This window comes from Rhinolophus hipposideros, assembly GCF_964194185.1.
Source record: "Rhinolophus hipposideros genome assembly, chromosome: 22".
NCBI classification, from domain to species: domain Eukaryota; kingdom Metazoa; phylum Chordata; class Mammalia; order Chiroptera; family Rhinolophidae; genus Rhinolophus; species Rhinolophus hipposideros.
The window spans coordinates 29,736,006-29,758,718 of NC_138068.1; the positions used below are offsets into that span (position 1 = coordinate 29,736,006).

Consider the following 22,713-nt stretch of genomic DNA (forward strand, 5'->3'; position numbering starts at 1 on the left):
TTCCCATAGCATCAAGCCTATGCTATGACTGTGCAAATTAGAAAAAAAAAAAAAAAGTACTCTTTCTTTGGGGCAAATATAGCCCAGTGCCAGGTGAAAGCTTGGCAAGGGGCACATCTCAGTAGCCACTTACTGCACTGGCTGGCCATCCCTGTCCTACCCCAGGTCGTAGCCCTGCCCAAGTCCGAGATAGGACTCTCCAATATCAGAAGCTCACGCGGGTGCCAAAAACTCAGTTTTCTCATTGATTAAGTGCTAGCACATTTGTCAGCTTGTTTTAGAAAGTCTAGAAAAGGAAATGTCTTTGAGTAAACATTTATACAATACAAGGAGAAGAAAGTTTTCAATCAAGAGGTAAACTCTAGGCATTACAGAGTGCTGTCAATATTTAAAGAATCTTGTCTTCTTTGTTCTGTGACTCAATGTTGTTAAACTGATATGCCTACAACTTCTGAAAGGGAAGGTGGGGTCTCAGTATGTCGTCAGCGGGGCAGATAACCTGAGCAAGTCACGCAGCCTCCCTGAGACTTAAGATGTTCGTCAGTTTGTTGGAGTGACCAGATCTTGGTCCTGTAAGTCACTTCTTGGTGGGCAATTGTAAAAATCCATTATTTTTATCTTGGCCAGCACCAATCACAACGGCAAAAATGACTGAAAAAGGAAGGTCATAGAAATTTATCTTTGTGTATGTATGTGAAAAATTTGGGCTTCCTGAGACACAGAGGAACAATCAATTTAACCAGGTTGTACGTTTGTTGTGATTCCAACCCCATGGAGTCAGTGAAGGAAAGAAAAGAACATTGAGTCTTGTTGACTGTGCAATTCATATTTATATTGTAAGCTAATGTACTTTTCTAATCTTGTTACAGCATAGCAGAGATGGTAGGAACGAACCTTTATATTTACAAAAGTGATTTGTTCACATTTAAAGAAAGGAGAGAAACATAAAACCATGCAATTAGGCCAGCACTTTAGCAGCCTCATTAGGTAGTGTGTATAGTTTCCATATGCTCTCATTTCGTTTTATGTAATCTTCTCATAAACATCAGGTAAGTAGGAACAGTGCACTCATTCGTAAATCATAAACCGTAGGTTAAATGCTGATATCCAGGTTTGAGGCTTTGTAATTTAAATCTAACAACACTTGTTCCTCACACTTTAATGAAATGATCACAAGTATTTTGGCATCAGGAAAAATTACTTAATTGTCCTTTGACTTATTTGGGAAAAAATCCTTTATTTTTTATCCTAAAGTATGTCATAATTTTAGTTGTGTATTTTGCATAAGACATTTAGCAATTCACTTTACCATGGCACAGAATAACCTTTATTTTCACGGAACAACCCATTAACAGAAATATGAACTTAAGTGCTTAGTAGACTACATTGAACTAGTAATAGGGAATATTCCAAGAAGTGGTATGGAAAGACGGGACCGGCTTTCAAGGACCTTTAAGTGCACTATATTAAACCCCCACCAAAATTTTACCATCATGATAGATTGGCTAAATATAATTTGATATATTCATACAATGATATACTACCCACCAATAAAAAGGAATAAACTAATGATACAAACTGCAATGTGGATGAACCTTACAGAGATAATGATGAGCAAAAGAAAGCCAGACACAAGAAAAGTACATTCTGCATAATTCCATTTACAAAAAGTTCAAAAACAGGAAAGCAATTCTATGGTATTAGAATAGCGATAACCTTTGGTGGTGGTGCTGGTGGTGATGGTGATGGTGTGGTGGTCGTGGTGTGAGTGTGTGTGTGTGTGTGGGGGGGGTATTGATGGGAAAGATAAGGAAACTGTAGTGCTGAAAATGTTTGATATCTTGAGCCAGGTGGTGATCACGTAGGTGTTTATACAAGTGACAGTTGCTCACTTGAGACTTTCATCCTTTATTGTATATGTTATACACGTGCCTCAGTGATTGGCATCGTGTCATCACACAGCATGTTCGAATCTCTGCAGTCGAATCAGAACCTAAGTTTGGCTCACACATAGAAAATTCTATTCCTAAACCAAGTTGTTTGGAATGGAATTAAATTCTCGATTGTACTTTTCATTCTATTCTCATTTTATACTCCAGTCAACAATTGATTTAACAGAAGTTTAATGGGTTTTTCTTTTTTTTTGATTGCCATTATATTTTACATAAATTCAGTCCTTGGGCAATTTTCTTCATTATCGTTTTCTTTGGTTCTCAGTGTCTCTAACAAGTTGTTTTAGTTCTTGGCACAGAGTGCAACAAGACACAAGGTTTGGGAGGAGACACCCTGGGGCCGAGACAGCCCATGTCAGACTGGTTTTTGCGCTGCTCCCTTTTGAAAGATATATGTCCCTAATTAAGGCAAAATGGACAAATGGACCAGTCATGATCTTTTCATTTACAAAGGACAGCATGTAAAGAGCTAGGGGAAACTGTGATTAATCTATCATTTTAAATCAGGACAAGAGAGGTACTGCTCTTTCTCTAAAAAGAATACAATGTGATCTTTTGCGAATACAGTTGTGACTAGTGAACTAAACAGAAGTCTTCATTGTTCTTATCTTCCTTTCAGATAAAGCAATAACAACAATCAAGACAGTTTAAAAATCAAATAAGGAACTGGTTACATTGACAGTTTGCTTTGGCCCTTCCTGTGGTGAATGTTAATTCGAATAGAAGATGTTGCCCTGAATGGATAGCTAGAGCCTGTGGCTGAGCACAGAGAGGGTTCAGGGACCTACAGTCTAGATAGGGAAAGCTTCCATAATTGGGTCTAGTTATCTTTCTCATGGCACAAATAATTCCATTTACCTACCAACCCTTTAGCCTGTCTGGGATGGGCAATTTTCTGTATTTTCTCTGTGCTTCCAGTGAACACTGTGGAAGGCTGCTGTTACCTTTCTTGTGGGTATGCCACCCAATAGAGTGGCCTGCCTCGCAAGTGACCTCCAGCAGTAAGATGTGCTAGGCTGAACCACCACATAGTGAACCGTGGACTTGGAATAAAAGGAGTAGAGTTGGGGGTTGTGAGGTCTAGAAGAATTCTCCAAGGGCATTGGGGACACCTGCTGCAATGTCTCTTGTCTCTTACTCAGAGATGCAGATACAGTGAATTTAGAAATGACATCGATGGTCACAGGTCAAGGGTAGAGACACTTGTCCTTTTCCTTCTTCCTCATTCTTGCCCATAATGCTGGAGGAACAAGCCTTGAAGGGCAGTGGCAGGAGAGAAAGTGTGTAAGGGCCAGATTCTGTGCCACACGCCTTTCGCTTCAAGGAGCAAGGGACCCAGCTGGAGCCTGCAATGGGGACAGGGAAAGATTGAATTTAAATAGAGCTTGAAAGTGGAAGATTTAACATAGTCTGAGTATTAATACTGAAAATTATAAAACACAGCCAAGTGGAAAGATTGCTGTATCTTCTTTTTTTCAGTTTATTTTCCTTTTTATTATTAGTTTCAGGTGTACAAAACAACATAATGATTAGACATTTAATCACCTCACAAAGCTCTCTTTTTGTATTCTTGCTCCTGCAGGCATTCTATCATTTTAAAATTTATTTTTCAATTATAGTTGACATACAATATTATATTAGTGGCAGGTATACAACATAGTAATTAGACATTTATATAACTTAAGAATGATCACCCTGATAAGTCCAGTACCAATCTGGCATCATGTGTAGTTATTACATTATTGACTATATTCCCTATGCTGTACTTCACATCCCCATGACTATTTTTATAATTACCTGTTTGTACTTAATCCCTTTCATCTTTTTCACCCATCTCCCCAACTCCTCTCCCGTCTAGTAATCATCAATTTGATCTCTAGATCTATGAATTTGTGTATTTCTTTCTTTTCTATTTTTTAAATTGGGGAATATTGAGAAACAGTGTGTTTTTCCAGCACCCATCAGCTCCTAGTTGGTATTTTCTATCTAGTTGTAGGAGGCTTAGCTCACTGGCCCATCTAGGACTTGAATTGGCGAATTTGGTGTAATGAGCCCTGTGCTCTAAGCACTGAGCCAACTGGCCACCCAGTGGCAGCTCAGCTCCAAGCTCAAGCCATTGTTTCTCAATGGCCCATGTGGGAATCGAACCTGCGACCTTGGTGTTATGAGCACTGTGCTCTAACCACGGAGCCAACCGGCTGCCCCTTGTTTCTGTTTTGTTTGATTATTTTCTTCTTTAGATTCCACATATAATTGAAATCATACCGTATTTGTCTTTATCTGTCTGACATATTTCACATAGCATAATACTCTCGAGATCTATTCACGTTGTTGCAAAAGGCAAGATTTCATTCTTGTTTTGTGGCTGAGTAATATTCCATTGTGCCACCTCTTTATCCATTTGTCTATTGATGGACCCTTAGGTTCCTTCAATATCTTGGCTATTGTATAATCCTGTAATGAACACAGGGGTGCATATATTTTTTCAAATTAGTGTTTTGGATTTCTTTGGCTAATTACCCAGTAGTGGGATTGCTTTGTCATAAGGTAGTTGTATTTTAATTTGGGGGGGAAACTCCCTACTGTTTTCCATAGAGGCTGCACTAATTTACAATCCCACCACCAGGGTATGAGGGTTTCCCTTTCTCCACATCCTCACCAACACTTGTTGTTTGTTGACCTATTGGTGATAGCCATTCTGGCAGGAGTGAGGGTCTATTTCATTATGGTTTTAATTTCCATTTCTCTGATGATTAGTGATGTTGAGCATCTTTTCATTTGTTGTCCTACAGGCATTCTCAATACCAGCTCTCTGAACCATCATCTGATCACGTCCCCACCTTGCTCAACATCGCATCCTACAGTGGGTTCATATCACACTTACACTAAAGCTCAAGGTCCTTTAGGCGGCCCACTGCTGCCTCTGTGACTCCAATTCCGCCCACTCTATGTCTTGCTCTGCCACTCTGACCTCTGTTCTGTTTCTTGAACATACCAAATACATTCTTGCCACTGTTCCCTCTGCTGTAAATACTGTTCCCCACATATCCACATCTCTCTCTTCATTTAGGAATCCATTTAAATGTTGTACCTCCGGGAAGTTTTTACTTTTCCTTTTCACCACAGTTAACACTAATCAATGTCATATACTTTTAATAAGCTATTCATTGTCTGCCTCCTCTGGTAGTATATAAGCTTTGTAGGGGCAATGATTTGCCTGTTTTCCCATCCAAGTACTAACCAGGCCCGACCCTGCTTAGCTTCCAAGATCAGACGAGATTGGGCGCTTTCAGGGTGGTATGGCGGTAGACAGTTTTTGCCTCTTTTCTTTACCTCAGTATCCTGGGCAAAGAATAGTGCCTGGCATATAAAAATTCTCAAGAATGTTTGTTGAATGAATGAATGACTGTCTAAGATGTGATTAAATACAGGAAAACAGAACTTTAGCAGAATCTAATTGAACTTATTATTTTGAAAAAACATTGACTATTTAATGCTTATACTGCATTGAGTTGAAATTCCTTAATAAACTCATATTAGATTGAAAGCCTAACAATAACAACAAAAGAGGCTGTGATTTGGTTTACAAATATGTAAAATTAAAGATAGGCTTAATGTATAGAATTTTGAGTGAGCTGTAGGGCAGAAAATCTAGTTACATGGAAATTGGTATTTGTGGTAGACAGGGGGAAAAAACCAAGAACCACCTTTCTATTTTGCATCTCCTCTCATCAAGTGAAGTTTAGTATTTTTCCATGCTTTGAATCTGGACATGGCCATGTGGTTTACTTTGGTCAATAGGACCTCAGCAACAGGAAGTATGAAATGCTATCTTAAATTGGGGTTTGCCCTCTCTTGTTGCTGGGGACCATGAGTTCACCATAGGAACACCTTGTCATCTTAGCCATCTGGATGTGGCCCCAAGTTCCACATTTCTGCGACTGCATGAGTGGACCCAGCAGAAAAAAGCAGAACTGCTCAGCTGATTGCAGCCCAAACTGCTGATTCACAGAATTGTGAGCTAATTGTTTTAGGCCACTAAGTTGTGGTATAGTTTTTACACAGGAGAGGCGAACAGAAATGTCTGGGTGTACTATGTACTCAATTAAATTCCATTGGTAAAAATAGTCAAGACACAGAGATGCCAGCTTCTCGCTCATCTGTCTATGCGTCTGGAGGAATACAGGGACATACCCAGGACCTCCTGGAGAACTAGGTTTGAAACTAGCTACACTAGTTATTGGCAGTGTGACCTGGAGCAAATTGGCCTAAGAGTTGTCTTAAAATATAAATAGAGAACAGACAAAATACTGCCCTAAGCTCTTGCTTCTCAAAGTCGGATGTGAGGACCAGCAACATTAGCATGACATGGGAGCTTAGAAATGCAGATTCTCAGGTCCTACCCCAGACCTGCTGAGTCAAGGACTGCATGTACTTTGACAAGATAAAGATTTGTGTGCAGATTACGATTTGAGAAGAGTTGCCATAACACCATGGCATCACTCAACATCATCACATCTTGAAGCCTCCTGAATGGTGAGCAGCCACACAGCTTTTCCCTGGGACCTTTGTTTCCTTTCCAATCTGGCAGGGGCACTTGGTCTAAGCTATTTTCCTTGGCTTCCTCATAAGCAGACAGGCTCAAGCCGCTTAGGAGCTTGTTTCGGGGCTCAGCTGAAATTGCAGCTGAGCAGTTTAGTTGGGGAGTTGTCAGTGAGCCCTCAGACTCCTGGGGCTGAAGGACACTCAGTTGGTAAACTTTTGATCACCCTCCTCTTAGTCTTGCCTGGGAAAGGCCAGGATGTAAAAGGAGAAGTAGTCTTTTGCATGTACAATTGCTTCTGTCCCTTGAAGCCTGGACTATTGTTTGTGCATACATTCACCCTCCATTCCCCACATTGCATGAGCGGCCAGGCTCACTCTCTCCTCCTGGCTATCCGGACCTGCCCAGGCGGCTGAGCATGCCCAGTTCAGCTGTGAGCATGGCCCCAGTCCCCAGTGCGCAGGTGCCACGTCTCCGGGTTTTGGTGGCCGCCAGCCGGGAGGAGGAGGAGGAGTGGCGGGAGGGGGGAGATCCCTGCGGGGAGTCCCGGAGCAGCATATTGGGAGGGTCCCTACAAAAGGTGGTGCTAGGCTGAACGTTTGAACGTGAGTTTGACCCGGGGTCACTTGGGGACCATTGGAGAGCAGGGGCGAGGGGCGAGGGCAGGGGAACTGGCTGGGGCCGGGCCCCAGCATCCCTGGGACCAAAGTCTGCGAGGTTTGCCTCTCTGAGGTTGCACTTTGGGGAATACTTTTTGGAACCACTTAATCTCTCCCTGGCTCAGTTTAAGTCTTGAGGGAGAAAAAAAAGAGAGATTAACAGTAGTACTAGCTTTGGGAAACTGTTTGAAAGATTACATGAATAAAAAACCGTATAGAACAGTGCCGATGTGAGCGCTTTAGGTGTTTATCAAACAAAATAAACACTCCCCCCGTCCCCGCCAGCGGCTCTAGGGCACCAGTTTTCGCCAGTCCTGACGCCCCTCTACCCTTTACTCCCACCCCCGCCTCACGGCCGACGAGGGGGCTGCAGGTCTCCCAAGGAGAGGGTGCCACTCGTCCCTTCCCCCAGGGTCTTGCGCCCGGCGACACCCTGAGCGCACCCAACCCCAGGCCTGGAGCACGTGCCGCGGCGCTGACTCTGCGGGGGGCGGCCAGGGCGACCTCCGAGGAGCGCGCGGCGGGGCGGCTTCCCCAGTCGCCCCACCCACCTCCCCCGGCTGGGCCCGCCACCCGCCCCGGGTCGTCGGCAGGGGCCGCCGGGCTGCGCCCCCTCTCCGCTCGGCGCCCCTTCCCCGCCCCGCCCGCCCGCTCGCGGCCGCCGGGAGGCCGGCCGGCCCTTGCCCACCCCCAGCCCAGCCGGGCGCGCCGCACTGGGCATGCTCCGTAGCCCGGGCAGGTTGGGGCTGTGAGGCGACTGCTCGGGCTCTGGGGCCGGGAGGCGAGAACCAGGAGGGAGATTCGGGGGCTGGGGAGGGGAAGCGGCGGGTCCCGGAGGGGCGGCGGGGGCCGGGGGACGCCGAGCCCGGCAGGCGGGCAGGCGGGCGGAGCGAGCCGGCAGTGCCCGCGGGTTCCCGGCGGAGCCCGCGGAGACCCCCGCCCTGGCTGGAGGTAAGGACCGCTCGCCGGCGAGGCGGGGCGGCGGGGGCAGCGGGAGGGCGGGGCCGGCGCGTCCGGAGGGGGCGAGGCGGTCCGCTTTTATGGGGGAGGGGGCGGGGGCGCCGCGAGCAGTGAGTGAGCTGCACCACCAACACGCTCTCACACACACACACGCGCGCACCCAGGCGCGCGCACACTCGGGGGCTCCTGGCGGCGGCCGTGGCCGCATCCCCGGCAGCAGATCCAGGCGAAGTGACAGGTAGGAGAACGCCTTTCGGGGCCCGCCCGAGGATGCTCCAGCCGGCCCGGGCCCGTCGGGCTTGTTTGCTCCGGGCGGATGCGTCCCGGCCGCGCGCGCGCGCCCCCGGATGCCCGGCCGGGGAGCCGGTGCAGGTGCGGGGTGCCAGACGCCCGGTGCGCGCGGGAGGCGAGGGTCCCCGCTGCCACCCTCTGCCCCTGTAAGCATCGCCTACTTGGTTTCCTCGGACTCTGTCCAGATGTTCACTACTTCTGACTACAAATAGCTCGGCCCGACGTGTACATATGATTATTTGGGTTGGAAATAGTTGGCACCGTGCAACGCATGTAATTGTGTATGCGTGTGGATCTTCTTACCTCTTCTGGGGAAATAATAGAGGATTGACCATTTCCACGTAAAACAACACCGACAGGCCAGCCCTCGTTGGGGGCCGTGTTCTGCCCTCTTAAAAGCATACCAGTAGTTTTATTTCAGAATTTTAAAGTTGACTTCCCTTAACTAATTAGACCCTGTCCATGTAGCACAGTACTTCTGACTGTAGACTTTGTAGGCAGCACTGTATAGAAGTATGGAAATATGGAATTCGCCAGTTTTCAAGTGTGTCTAAGTACAACTTTATCTAGAATCATAAAATTAGCATTTCTTAAGAGAAAAATGCAAATGCACATTATATTTTCATAAATATGCATGTATTTGAGACCTGGCCCTCTACTCCTTTTTTTTTTTTCTTTTTTTAAAACTCTTTTAGTGATTCTAGCTGTTGTTCGAAAGCAGGTGTTTGAAATTTAGTTTTGGTCAAAACATTTATGGAAGGTTGCCATTTTTCACCATAAATGTGATACATGGTGGTCTATAAATTATGAGTATGAAGAAATAACTGTTTAATAATCATGTATGGTTGGCAATAATGCCATTCAAACACAGGCAGTTGTATGATAGATAAATTAGAATTGAGTTTTCCCCTTAAAGGGAAATCAGATTCATAAAGTAAACAGGACCAAGAAAAGAAACTGGTGACTTTACCTGGGCAGTTTACAAGGAGGTTAAGAAAGTGTGTGAGCAACTGTGTTTTTCAGAAAAGAAAAGCTGTGTGTGTGTATAAAATTTCAACTTTGTCCTTTTAGTTTTTTCAAGACTATTGGTTTCAAAAATATGTGATTGAACTGGGAACTTAATATTATGTACTCTTCAAACTTCAGTGGCCTGTTATAGAATCATGCAGAAGAACAAAAATCTAGCTGGGCAGGGGCTTGTGATTTAATCTCCCATTATCCCTGTTATGTAATCTAGAATGCTGTGTTTTTCATAGGACGGTCTTACATATTTTTCAGCTGGTGTTTTAATCAATTATGTCATCTTCCTTTTGAACTGTATAAATATAATAAACGATTGCCATCTTGGGAGAACACCTGTTTTCATAAATGTTCACTTTTTAAATGGAATAGCATTTGTTATTTCGTATTTTTATGTACATGAGACTTTTGCTGCCAGAACCAGTAACACTTTGCATGTAACATCGTATAACATATCTAAAGGTACCCTTTTTAGAATTCTGATTACACTTCTCTCCAACTATATTATTGCTCAACCATCCGAACATAGTTTTGATTTAGCTTTGATGATATCATTACCCAGTTCTGAATTAATCACTCGAGAAAATGCTATTCTACAAGTAACTGTCAAAACAGAATTTCTATGACTCCATTTTATCACTGGGTTCACATTTATATCTGTCGGGATAATGCTACCTTTATTTTACAAATGCACACCCATGCTGAAGAGCTTTGTTCTAAAACACTCTTTTCCAAGTTTTATGTTTGCATGCCTGAAAATGTGAGTGATGTTAAACTACTTATATGTCCTGGAATCTTGAGATGGTATGTTTTTGAGTTATGAGGTAGTGAAATACGGAAGTTTAAAAAGTGTTAAGGGTTACTGAAAAGCGTTTGCAGATTTTTTTGTTTTTCAAATCTGTATTACCTCTGAAATATTTCATCCCAGTAGAGACCTAGCCAGTGCTGTTAGCGTCGATATTTTGTCTTTTCCAAGAACATATCCAGCTGTTTTTAGATTAATGTATACTGCTGATTTTGGCAAGATGGAACATTTATATTTGGCAATCCAAATGATCAATGATCATGGTGTTTTCCTATGATACTACTAAATCCATTTGGGGGTTTGATTTATTAATTGAAATGATGACTAAGTGCTTGCCTAATATTTATCCCTAACCCAGCCTCCCTCCAAGTTAAAATTGAGGTGAAATTGAGCCTCCATGCTGCTGTGTGGTTTTTGCTGAACTGATTGCATTGGTATGCTAATTTGTGAAAAGATGTGACATGAAGTGAACTTCTTGATTTTGTGTCTGCATTTCATCCCCAAACTTTCAGGTATAGCTTGCAAACTCAAATATCAGAATGGATGAATACTTTTTCTGGATTATTTAAAAAATACATTAGTAGTTAGCTGTGGAGTTTTTGATTTTTTAATTTTGAAATCTTTTGTTGAGAATAAATTTTATCATTTTGGATCACAGCACTTAGGTAATATAGTCATGGGAAAGAAATATTTTGTATTTCTCATGTTCTCCACAAATGCCCTTAATAGTGAACTCAAATATTTTTTGGAAAGCAAAAATATTCTTTGAAACTTAAAATTATTTAGCAGATTGTGACTAAATTATCGTTGTTTGTGACCACTTGTAAAGGATGAAATAGCATGTTTATTAGCACTGATGACCCAGGTTTTTCATGAACTATCTATTACAGTGTGTCCTGTAAAACCAAGAACTTCTGCGTTTGATATGCAGAATGAGGTCAAGGACTAATAGAACCGCTTTAATGATCACAGTAGGTATTTCTTGTCCAGACTGAAGTTTTTAGCTCATAATGTGAACTTGTAGGTCTTATTAGTGTCTGTCAGAGACTTACCTACCCTTGAGAAATAAATACAGCTTTTCCTCGCTGATGGTCGGCAGCAAGGACTTTCTGTGGTTTGCTGTTGGTGTGCAAATGTTAACTGTGTTTGCCAGGACACTGCTTAATTCTCAGTGCTGTCCATCCTACATTTTTTCTGTTTCCCTGTAATAGTTAAATAACCTTGTGTAGGTCTTTCTTCCATTCCTGCAATGAAAAAAATAGTTCTTCTTTTGATAAAGAGGGATATTTAAAGTAGAAATACTTCTTCAAGGTAATATTATTTGACTTGTTACGCCTTAGAATGATATAAAGGTTTTGCACTTTCAGAGGCTGTGAGCTTTAGCTAACCAAATACAAAAGTGGGTTTACTTCATCCCCGGTGGAAGTAAAGCCTGGTGGTAATGCATTACTGAGTAGATGAGTGAGAAGCTTGCATTGTTCTTATTGGAATTAAGCCTGCTTTGGGTGGGGGTGGGGGGCTGTTATCACTTTGTGAGGGGTGTAAATGTCTAACTATTAAGTTGCGTTGTACACCTGAAGCTAATAAAAAAATAAAATAAAATAAAAAAGGAGTTGAAATGTTGGGGGGGGAAAATCACCCGAGTCAGTTTTCTTCTCAAGGCCCATTTTACTTCTTTCCCCACCCCGCTTTCTAAAAGGCTGGCTGCAAGCTCATGCCTTTGGGTTCTTTTCACATGCTGAGGGTGGAACCCAAGTTCATAGAGGAGAGATGAAAGCAGTGATGCCCTACCTTCCAAATCACAGCTGGGAGATCCTTATGTTCAACAGGATGAATGACCACCAGAGTTTTTATTTTCTCTGCATGAACTCCATCTACTTTTTTTTCCCTTTTCTTTGTGGAATCAAAATAGTTGAAAGGGACATAAATCAGAAAGAAGTTTTTCTCTTAACACTTCTCTTGCTTACTACCTATAAAACCTTCAAAGAGAAGGTCGCACACCATGTGACCTCCAGATAGTGTTATCTAATTCCCTTCATTGGGAGTCTCCTTCACAGCTCTTTTCCCATGATCCTATGGTGTGCTGAGGGCTGGGAAATTCCACCTCTAGCTACTGAGCCATCCTTGGCCCAGGTGAATCATCGCTTAAGATACCTTGTCCTTCTTAAAGCATTATTTTCCTCCTGAACAATTAAAGAATGTTTTTGGCTCCCTGACATGAATGAAGTAGCCATTTCCATAGAACAGGAGGAAGACAGGGACTCAAATTAATTAATTGTAAGTACCTAATCTAGAGAGAAGAGATCACAGACCAGTAGATTTACACTTGACATCTCACTGTCTCCCTCAGAATAGTTCTTAACCTAAGGTCCGCCCCATAGTGGCCTAAGAATGGAATTTGGTGGGTCCATGAATATACAAGGTGTGATCAAAAAATACTGTGAATGTTTAAATTAAAAAAAAAAATTGATTCCAATAAAAGACACATTGCGATTCCCCCCCCCCACAAAAAAAAATACTCCCCCTCGCTTCAAACACACTTATCCCATTGTTCTTGCCACTTTCTGAAGCAGTTCTGGAAGTCCTCTTTCGTGAGTGTCTTTAATTGTGCTGTTGTGGCTGCCTCGATGTCCTGAATCATTTTGACTTTGGGGAAGAGCCAGAAGTCACACAGTGCCAGATCCAGTGAATAAGGTGGATGGGGACACACTGTAATGGTTTTATTTGACAGAAATTGCCGTACCAGAAGTGACGTGTGACACAGAGTCTTTCTGTTGTGATCAGAAAATATGGTGACTGCTGCTGCCGAGTGCCATCCAATGGAAAGGCAGGGATTTTCAATATGGGAAGCAGCTCGTCAAACCTTCGTAACAGTGTGTGATGAGTTTCAACTTGTTGGGTGCAGTCACTCGGGTGTGAGCTACGGTTGAGAAAAGATGTGTTTTAAAGTGTGCCCTAAATCATTCTCCATCATGACAACGCTTCGTGTCATACATCGCTTCTGGTATACGACAATTTCTCTCCAATAAAAACATTATGGTGTGTCCTCATCCATCTTATTCACCGTATCTAGCACCATGTGACTTCAGGCTCTTCCCCAAAATAAAAATGGTTCAGGACACTGATGCAGCCACGACAGTGCAACTAAGACACTCACGAAAGAGGACTTCCAGAACTGCTTCCGAAAGTGACAAGAATGATGGGATAAGTGTGTTGCAATCGAGGGGGAGCATTTTGAGGAGGATTAATGGCAATGTGTCGTTTACTGTAATAAATTTTTTCATTTAAACAGTCACTGTATTGTTTGATAACACGTCATAGCTGGCAACTGAGTCACAGCCTTGTTTTCACTTACGTTCAAATGACAATTAGGGCAGCTATTAGTTACTGCTGATCGTGGCATTTAATGGGTTAAAAAAGAAGCACATATATCACTGTGTCCAGTTTTAAAAATTATTTTGATATTTCAATATAATTGCCTTCCTTTTTAGTTTATTTTATGCATTTAAAACATTAGGCTGAGAAAGGTCTATAGAATTCACCAGATCAAAAGGGGCTTCATAACCCACTCAAGGTAAAGGACAACTGCTCAAGAAACACTTCCTCTTGGAAGCAGCTCGGTGGGTAAGTGGGGAGGAATTGCACTGTGGGTTTGCCTTCAGACGAGTGAAGTTGCTGGCATCAGGTGTTGGCATCAGGCCAGATGCTAGCTGGATTCTTGACTATGTTTTGTATTCACTATTTGACACTGTGCATCCACTCTGGGCCTCAGTTTCCCCATCCGCAAAATGAGAATAACCCAATAGGGCAAAAAATGCCTGGCACTGCACTATGACTGACACTAGGTATTGTGTCACTACTGCTGTTGGTACAACTGCTATTAGTCCTTCTACTATCACTACTAGTATCACTGCTTCCCCCCTCATGCTCCTCCTTCACAGGGACAAATGCCATTGACCTATCCATACAAAGCAGGCTGAGTCAATTACTCTAAGGGATGCATGCTCTAACAGCCCCCTCCCTCCATGCCCCGGCAAGTACAGAAAGTTCTGGTTACCTTTTAGGGCCACTAAGACGTGCCACATCTTCCTCTGGACTTACCCAATCCAGTGACTGCAGTTGGACAGAGGGACCTAGCATTAACTCAGCCCTAAAGGCCTCAAAATTCTGTGACTGTGGGGTTTTGAAATATAACTCGGTAAGCCAGATGCTGTCCCCAGGGCATCTGTGTTTTCTAGCTAGGCTTTTTAAAAAGGCCCCATTAAGCCATTTAGCTCTGAAAAGAGAGAGGCATCTACTAGAATAATTGGGGGATCTGTGATATTTAGGGGGAGGCTTCATGGCTCTGGTTTTCCCATGGGGCTTCAGTGGGAGCACTCCACTTCTCTTCTTTACATAGTAATAGCAACTACGATAACAAAACAACAGACATCTGTTGAATACTTAAAATGTGCCAGGCCGTTTAATCCTCCCAACAGCTTTTTTTGGTGGTTACTAATAGTATCTCTATTTTACATTTGGCGAAAGCGTGACTTGAAAAGGTCAAGTTACTCACTTGGGAGTTAAAGTTAGAGATGGGGTTCAAACCCAGATAGACTGACACCAGAACTCCAACTTTTAACCACTATACTGTGTTACCTGCCTGCCACCAAAGTACGTGCTGCTGAAAGGTTTGTTACAATAAAAAGTTTTGTGACCGTTATTTTAAGTGACTGGGCTGAGATATGACTGAGAAGCTTCCGGCAATCCTACTGTCAGATGGAATTGAAATAGGAAGTTGAGGATAAATTCGTGTGTCCTCATCTAATTAATTCTAGGTGCTTTTGTTGCTACAGTTGCATGGGCCAGAAGTCTGAGAGAGGAAGGTTACTAAATGCTACTCTGGGGGAGCCTGAGAAAGAATTTGTTTTCTGGAGGGCCATTTTACCTGGTGAGATTTCTCATGGTTTCACTCAGGGTGTGGCACACTGATTTCTGGGAGGGCCAGGTAAGCAACATACGGCTGCCCAGGTGTCAGAGACCTTAGGAGTGGAGGGACCTACGGAGTCCATCAGGGAACTCTGCTGTGCCTGAGTTGGCAGGTCTGATGGATTTCTGCCAGGGCATGTGGCTCAGGGTTGCCAGCACCTCTATATTTTCAAGAGAAACATGAAATCCAGATTTAAGTGTGAAATCTTATTTTAAAATGTTTAGACATAATTACATTAAAAACAAACGTGTTAGCCCATGGGATGGCCAAATTAAATATGGTTATGGAACGAATTCAGCCCAGGAGCTCCCATTTTGAGCCTTTGGTCAACTGTAAGTGCTTGGAAACACTGTGGATGAGAAAATGTCGGTTGTTCATCTTTAAGTGAGCGTGGTGTCTCCTTTCTTCATGTGGTTTTTTTTTATTCCCTTTGAAATTTCTTACAAAGGTTGTTAGAATTGTTTATTTCTAGTGCAAGTTAATTTCAGATTTTGAATTTCTGCCTGTTTTTCCTCTCCCTCATTTTTTTAAGATATCAGAAAATATACAAAGTTGAGGGAAGCAGACCTTGGTTTTCTGTCCTATTCTGTGCTGCTCCTTGAAAATAAGAAGACCTAAATGTGGAGAAATGGGTGACTTCATTTATGGGAACATGGAGGTTCTCTTGCCTAAGTCACAAATTTGAACTCTTACCCAGTCACTGAATGTCCCCACTGCTATTTGGCAGTTGCCGTATTTGTCTTGGACGTATAGAATATAGATCTGTTTCTGCAGGTTAGTGTTTCAGTGTGCAGTTACTGAACAGCTTGCATTTTCCTTTGGCTCTTAAATGAGTGGTCCCCACTGGATCAAGTAAAAGTGAAATTCCTTTCCAGACGGGGTTCGGATGGATTTCTCACACATCTGCTGATGCAGTATCATTGGACAAATCACCAAAGCCCTCTCTAGAATTTCTATTAAATTTTCATTTTTTTAAAAAATAATGTATGTGATACATTACTGTGTTCCAGTTGAAATGATAATGCAGAAATACAGAAGCAAAATGTAAAATACTCTCTCCCACCTACACCCATACCCAGATATAACCATTGGCAACAGCTTAGGGCTCCTCTTTCCTTTTTGTGTGCATTTACATATATAAGTATATATACAATCTTTTTATTATTACATAAACTGGATCATGCTGTATATATTTTTCTGGGACTTGGCTTTTGTCCCCTTAAGTGTATGTTATGGAGACCATTTCATGTCAATATATGTTATCTTTTTCTTTTTAACATTACATAAACTTTGGTAGTATGGATGTACTATATTTTGTTTAAACATTCTCCTGTTTTCACTGTTGCAAACTGTAAGATTGAAGATCTTTGTACATGCATCTGTGTGCACATGCGTGAGAAATTCTTGTAGCTAAATTCCTAGAAATAGAACTATTTGGTCAAAAGGATATGCACATCTTACTTTTGAGAGAACACTGCCAAATTGCCTTTTAAAAAGTTCCCCATGGTATTTCTATCTCGTGGAACCTCAAATTATGAACATATCCTCTAATTGAAGCATGTCCCACATTATTACGTTGCTTTACTAATTCAGTCAGATTTCAGTTATATACAGTACACCAGGAAATGACTTTAGAAATAATCTATGTCCTTAAAACGCCTTGATCAAAATACAGTACTTAATCAAAATTAATTTACCATTTAACAGACTATTTTAAAAACTCCTTAGCAAAGAGAGATCTTGTAGAATCAGAGTTGAAAAATCTGTATTCTGATCAATTTGGTTAGCTGAACCTTTGGATGTATGGTCAAAAAAGTGAGGTTTTGTCTGCACAGCCAAGAGAGGTTGATGTTGACCTGGGAAAATCAAGTTAATTTCATTGCTAAAAATTCTGTCCAGGTGGATTTATATCTTTTGACTTCCAAATACTTAATTATTTAAGAATCTATTTTACCTTCTACTTAGAGAATTAGAAAGTATGCAGATACTGTTATCTTACTGAGTTTTATTATTTAATAGATACCTAAAGTTCATTTCCATGATATTTAGAAATAATATACCGACACAGGGCTATATAAATTAGAAACTGCACTATATTTTCATCTAGAGAGATAACAGGGAAAAATACAGAAAATCTAGGTCACCGATTTCCAATTATTTCCAGAAGTGACAACTTCGATAACTCGAATAATCAACTTTGATATCATCAACAATATGAAATGAATTATTAGTTAATTTTTAGAATTTTGCAACATCTCTTGAAAAACTTGGAATCACTCCGAGTAAATCTTGACATGGATAAATAGCAGAAAAATGAAATATTGTTTCTGTTTTCAAAGATGGATTTGCTTCTTTCATCTGTTTCTCCAGATATCCATTTTTAAGAAAAAATCTGGCATGGTTGACAGTGACATTCAGATTCTCATTGTATGCCTTCTGCATATTTATTTTTTTACAGCACACTGTGAATTGTAGAAATATGGTAGGATTCAGTTATATTTCTTTGGCATTGAAACCTTGGATATTGAAGAAAGTCAATATGAGGTTTTGCTCGTGGGAATGTTACAACATTCTGCAGTTTATGAATGATTTCCTTTGATAATGTCTGTGAAAGCCACAGTGGAGGGCCCCACCTGGTCACTGTGACCCTGTGTCATTCAGGGCCCTGCCAGAGAACAGATGGCATGTGTAAACCGAGTCCTTTGAGGAGGGCTTAATAAAGGGATCCTTTAGAAGGTGTGAGGAACACAACCAGAGTGAGTGCTCAAGAGGGACATAGCGACAATGGGGAGGCAAGAAGGGCTGTCCAACAAGAGCTATGTCCTTTCGTAGAGTAGAGGGACACAAGCAACCTGTCATGGCCACAGCTGGGGAATAAATAGGCCTACCTCACTCTCCGCTTGCTCCCCAAACTCTGGCTGGTGCCTTCCATTAGATGAACCCCAACCGAAACCAGAGGGAAGGAGGAGGGCGCAAGGGTGGAGAAGGATGGAGAAGGGGATTGGGGAAGCCAGTGGCAGACTCTACCCACCGGCCATTCTAAAGCAGAGGTCCGGCCAGGGTGGAAAGTCTACAGTCTGGTTTTGTGGACAAAGAAAAGCAAACGGCAGCTACAATGATTAAATTGAAATCGAAGTTGGGAATGTTATATAACACCACGTGGCTGATATCAGTGAGATTTGTAATGGGTCTTACAGTAACTTTTAAAAACAATATTTTTTAGTTCATTTGGAATGAATTGTGTTTCTTGGGAAATGCAGAGAATGGGAAACTTGATGTGTTTATCAAAGAATCAAAAGTGTGGGCTATAGACAGGAGAGATAGAAGGGATTCATAAAGTCTGTCAACAAGGAGTTACTTACATATCTAAGATATAATTTCTTTACTTTTAATACTTTATGAAAATATGTTATCTAAAATGTCAGGTGCTTGGGGGAAGAGGCTAGGAGGAAATTAAGGTTATTAACAGTAATTTTCCTTCAAAGAAGTCAATTTAACTGAATCATTAGCATCACTGAGTAGGAAAGAACAAGCTTATTTCCCCATTTGTTCAGCATGGCCGTAAGACTCCGAGATTTCAGGCTCATTTATTCTCTAGTTTTCTTGGCCCTGTTGTTTGAAAAGGTGAAGACTGCTCTGTTTGGTTTGTGTACTTGTCCTGAATGAACAAGCAATGAAACTTGATTAGAATCATAAAATCATACTACTGGACGGAATATCAGAGTTCATCTCTTCTTACACTCAAGTTTTACAGTGTAAGAAATCAAGACAGCTGCTGTTAGCAACTGCTACTGTGCATATTCCCCGAGTCAACGACTCGGCGGAAGTCACGTCACTTCTCCAACCTGAAAGAACTGCACTAGATTAATGCATTTTTGCCATTTCCCTTATAAGAGCCCTGAAATCCTGATTGCTAGAGCTTGCTGGTCCATTCTATGCTATTTTCAGTGTTAGAGGCAGAGCTTCATAAACATCTTGTCCACCACCCAGCCATTAAAATGGTATTTCTTTGGAGGTCTCTACATTATTCTTGACCCTTTTCACTCTACAGATTCTCTCTGTATGAAATAACTCATTCACTTCTATCTAGCATTTTCACAAATTCACCGATGACTCTTACGTCCCTGACCTCTTGTCCAAGCTCCAGTTATATCCAGTTGCCTGCTGGAGAGCTTAACGTTGAAGTCCTGTGGGTACTTTCAAATTAGTGTGCCTAAAACAGAAGTAGTCGGCTTTACTCCAAACCTGTGTCTCATCCTGGGTTCTAAATTTTTGTGAATCGAGGCACCATCTGTTGAGTCTACCCATTGATATCTTGCATTCCCGTCTACTCCTCTCCATTTCTGTTGCCACTGCCTAAGTTTATGTCCTCAGTGTTTCATGGTTATTCCAGTACCTTTCCATCAGTTTCCCTATTGTGCTCTTTCTCATTCATTCTGTCATTCACGTATTCTGTTGGCTGTTAAGTGAGTATTGGTACTGTAATAGTGATCGAGTTGCAGCTCTTGCCCTCGGGTTTGCAGAGGAGAGAGACAAATAAACAGCTACTTCTAAGTTTACATCTTTGTCCCTTTCCTTCCTTCTTCATACTCAGCTAAAGTAATTTGCACAGAACAAATCTTACTATAGCATTACCTCTAAAAATGCTTCAATAGCTCCCCGTTGCTTTTAAGACTTAATTCAATTTCCCTGATTCGCCAAATACAAGCCGTCCACGGCTGGACCGCTCCAATAAAGTTTTAACACCTTTATTTGCGTCTCCTATCCTAAGTGATATTAAAATTCCAAGAACATAAAGTCTCTGGCCACAGTGTCTTTGCTGGCTTTCTACTCAACCCCCTTCTTCAACTGGCTGAATCCTACAGGCCTTTACAGACCTGCACAGTTGCCATCTTCTCCGCAAAGCCTTCCTTGACTTCAACTCCTGGTTGGGTGCCCCACCTCAGTCCTCCTGTTGAACGGTTTGCAAATTTTAGCCACAGTATGACATTCTTGGAGAGGGAAAGAAGCTGGTGCGTATTAGAGACTAAATCAATGTGTCTTGAATGAATCACTAAATGCCATCATCAAAATTCTGCAGATTGGGCAAATTAGGAAAGCAGTCTGATTAATAAGCAGAAGAGGTGTCATGTTTAATAAATGGAAGCCATCTTCAGACTTATTACAGAGGGAAAAAGTATTCCATGCTTATTTCCACTGGGCACTGGTAAGTAACACAGTGATCTATTTGGGAAGATGATCAATAAATTGAAAACTCTGTATTCATTATTTCTGCTAACAGAAATTCTAATACTGCCATTTATTAGTATCCTAGAACCAGAGGAGACAGTTTCCTGAAGATTAGTTTACCATTTATTCCTGGTGGGCACAATCTCACACTGTTTTCTATTCATGACTTCGATTTTAATCAAGTTATGCTTATTTTCTTTACAGTATGTTAGCACTCTGAATCAGTGACGTTTCCTTATTTCAAACTTGGCTGAAATTTCGGGTGAAAAAGCATTTATTTAATCAGATTATTTTATTAAGTGGGACTCTGGATAACATAAAATGCTTTGTATTTATTTTCTTGTAGCATTTTATTTTCAAAATGTCCTGTAACTATATCAGTGCCAAAAAAAGAAAACAAGAGAGCTATTAATTAATTGAAGAAACGTATTCTGCTGAATGGTGATTTTAAGAGACCATCTTTTAATTCCCAAATTTGGAGGGAACATTTTATTCATGATGTCATGATTTCATGAATCTTATGAAAATAGCGGCTTTGACATTCTCAACTGTGTCCCTCACCTCAAGATTGGGATGCCAATTGTGTTTGAGAGGTTTCTTCTTCACAATTGACATCTTTTTGATACAGCAAATTTATTTTAACTTTGTGCTGAAAAAGTGCTGGCTAAGTATGTTAATTATTAGATGTATCATTATTCAAATTTGAATGGAGACAACATTTAGAAGGATTATAGTTTAGTTATTGCAACTGCTGAGAAAATATTTCACAACACTCTGGGAAATAAAGATGGATAATATTTCCTTTTATTTAGAGCCCTTTCAGACCTATGAGTTCCTCTGAGAATCTTAAGTATGGCCTCATTCTGTCCATTTTTCATTCTGTTTGAAAGAATTTCAAAGTAACTGGTTGGAGTTCCTCTCCTGTCTGCAGAAATTTCTTGTGCAGTTACCATATGGAAAGAAGGAAATTTAAAAGTGAAGATGATTTGGGTATTAATACCTATCATGAAAGGGACTCTGCTTGAACCAAGCTCTCCTGAATCGTTCTGTTACATGTTAGTTTTTATCTTCACAGCTTGAATTTATAAACATGGCAGACCAATAGGTTTTACATGAACATTGAAAACCAGGAGGATAACACTCCTCCATTACGAGCAATAAATGCCTTTAAAAAACCTTCTAGAAATGTTCCACTTTTTATTGAACCAGGGCTCTCCCAGCTTTGTTGGAGAGGTGAAGGCATAAATCACCTGGAAGGTATCCCTCATTTCTAAATAGGGTTTCTGGTCTAGACTATCTCAAGAGAAAGTTCTGCCCATTTCCTCCTAGAGGGGAAAGCAGCCTTTTTATTGCAGAAGGAATATGATGTAAGGAACACAAATGCTAGTGAATGAGTGCTTCCTACCCTCACGCAAAGTGCAAGACCCTTGGAAAGAAACTCTCTCTCTCTCTCTCTCTCTCTCTCTCTCTCTCTCTCTCTCTCTCTCTCTCTCTCTCTCTCTCACACACACACACACACACACACACACACACACACACACACGCACACACACAGTTGGAGACTATACTCCCTGGCCACTACCCTGTGGATTGGGATATGTGAAAAGTCACTCCATAAAAAAATGTAATCAGTGTTTTGATCTTCTTGAGTCTTTTGCAGGGTGGCTTTGTGATATTTTAGAATGTTGAGATTTCCCAGTGTACTGTGAGACTGGGCCCCAAACCCAGCATCTTTTAAGTTTAGGTAGTGTGCCCTGCACCTTAGAAATGAATACAACCCTATTTAATTCTCTGTGACTCTACAGGTTAGGTATAATTCCTATTGTTTGATACTGAGAAAACCGAGTGATTAAAGCATTTAGTTGAAGTCACACAGTTGATCAGTGGTCCAGACAGGTTCGCCTGAATCTGTACATCTACATCTGTGGTCAGCATTGTGCGTGGGACACAGTTCTCCTTCCCTTCTTTCTTATAGAGCTGTGATTTTGCATCAGGGTAGCAACGTGTCCACTTAATACTTCCCTCTTTGGCCTGCCCTGCAGCTGGAGTGCTCAGGTGACACAGTTCTGGCCAGTGAGATGTAGGTAGACCTCTTGTGTAGGTTTTTTTCTTCAGGATTTCTTCTTCTCTTCCTGGACACGATGTTTACATTTGCAGCTGCTATTTTGTGGTTATGACAGTGAGAACCACACACTGAGGATGGAAGAACAGGAAATAGAGGGTGCCCAGTTTCTTGATGACTTACTTGCATGGCCTCATCAGTCCTGATCAACTTACCTGTGAAT

General features: G+C 41.6%; 1 protein-coding gene across 9 annotated transcripts in view; it reads left to right on the forward strand.

Annotated features, from left to right (window-relative positions):
- Nucleotides 1–7,008: 7,008 nt before the first annotated feature.
- Nucleotides 7,009–22,713, forward strand: part of PLCB4 (phospholipase C beta 4) — a 402,352-nt gene continuing 386,647 nt past the window's right edge. For 2 of the 9 annotated variants that reach the window (XM_081033464.1, XM_081033470.1), the window contains exon 1: nucleotides 8,179–8,352. The gene's annotated coding sequence lies outside the window, so the exon portion shown is untranslated. Of the gene's footprint in view, nucleotides 7,101–7,969; nucleotides 8,106–8,178; nucleotides 8,353–22,713 lie in introns of those variants that run through there. The other 7 variants (XM_081033461.1, XM_081033469.1, XM_081033465.1 and 4 more) reach the window with 6 other exon arrangements.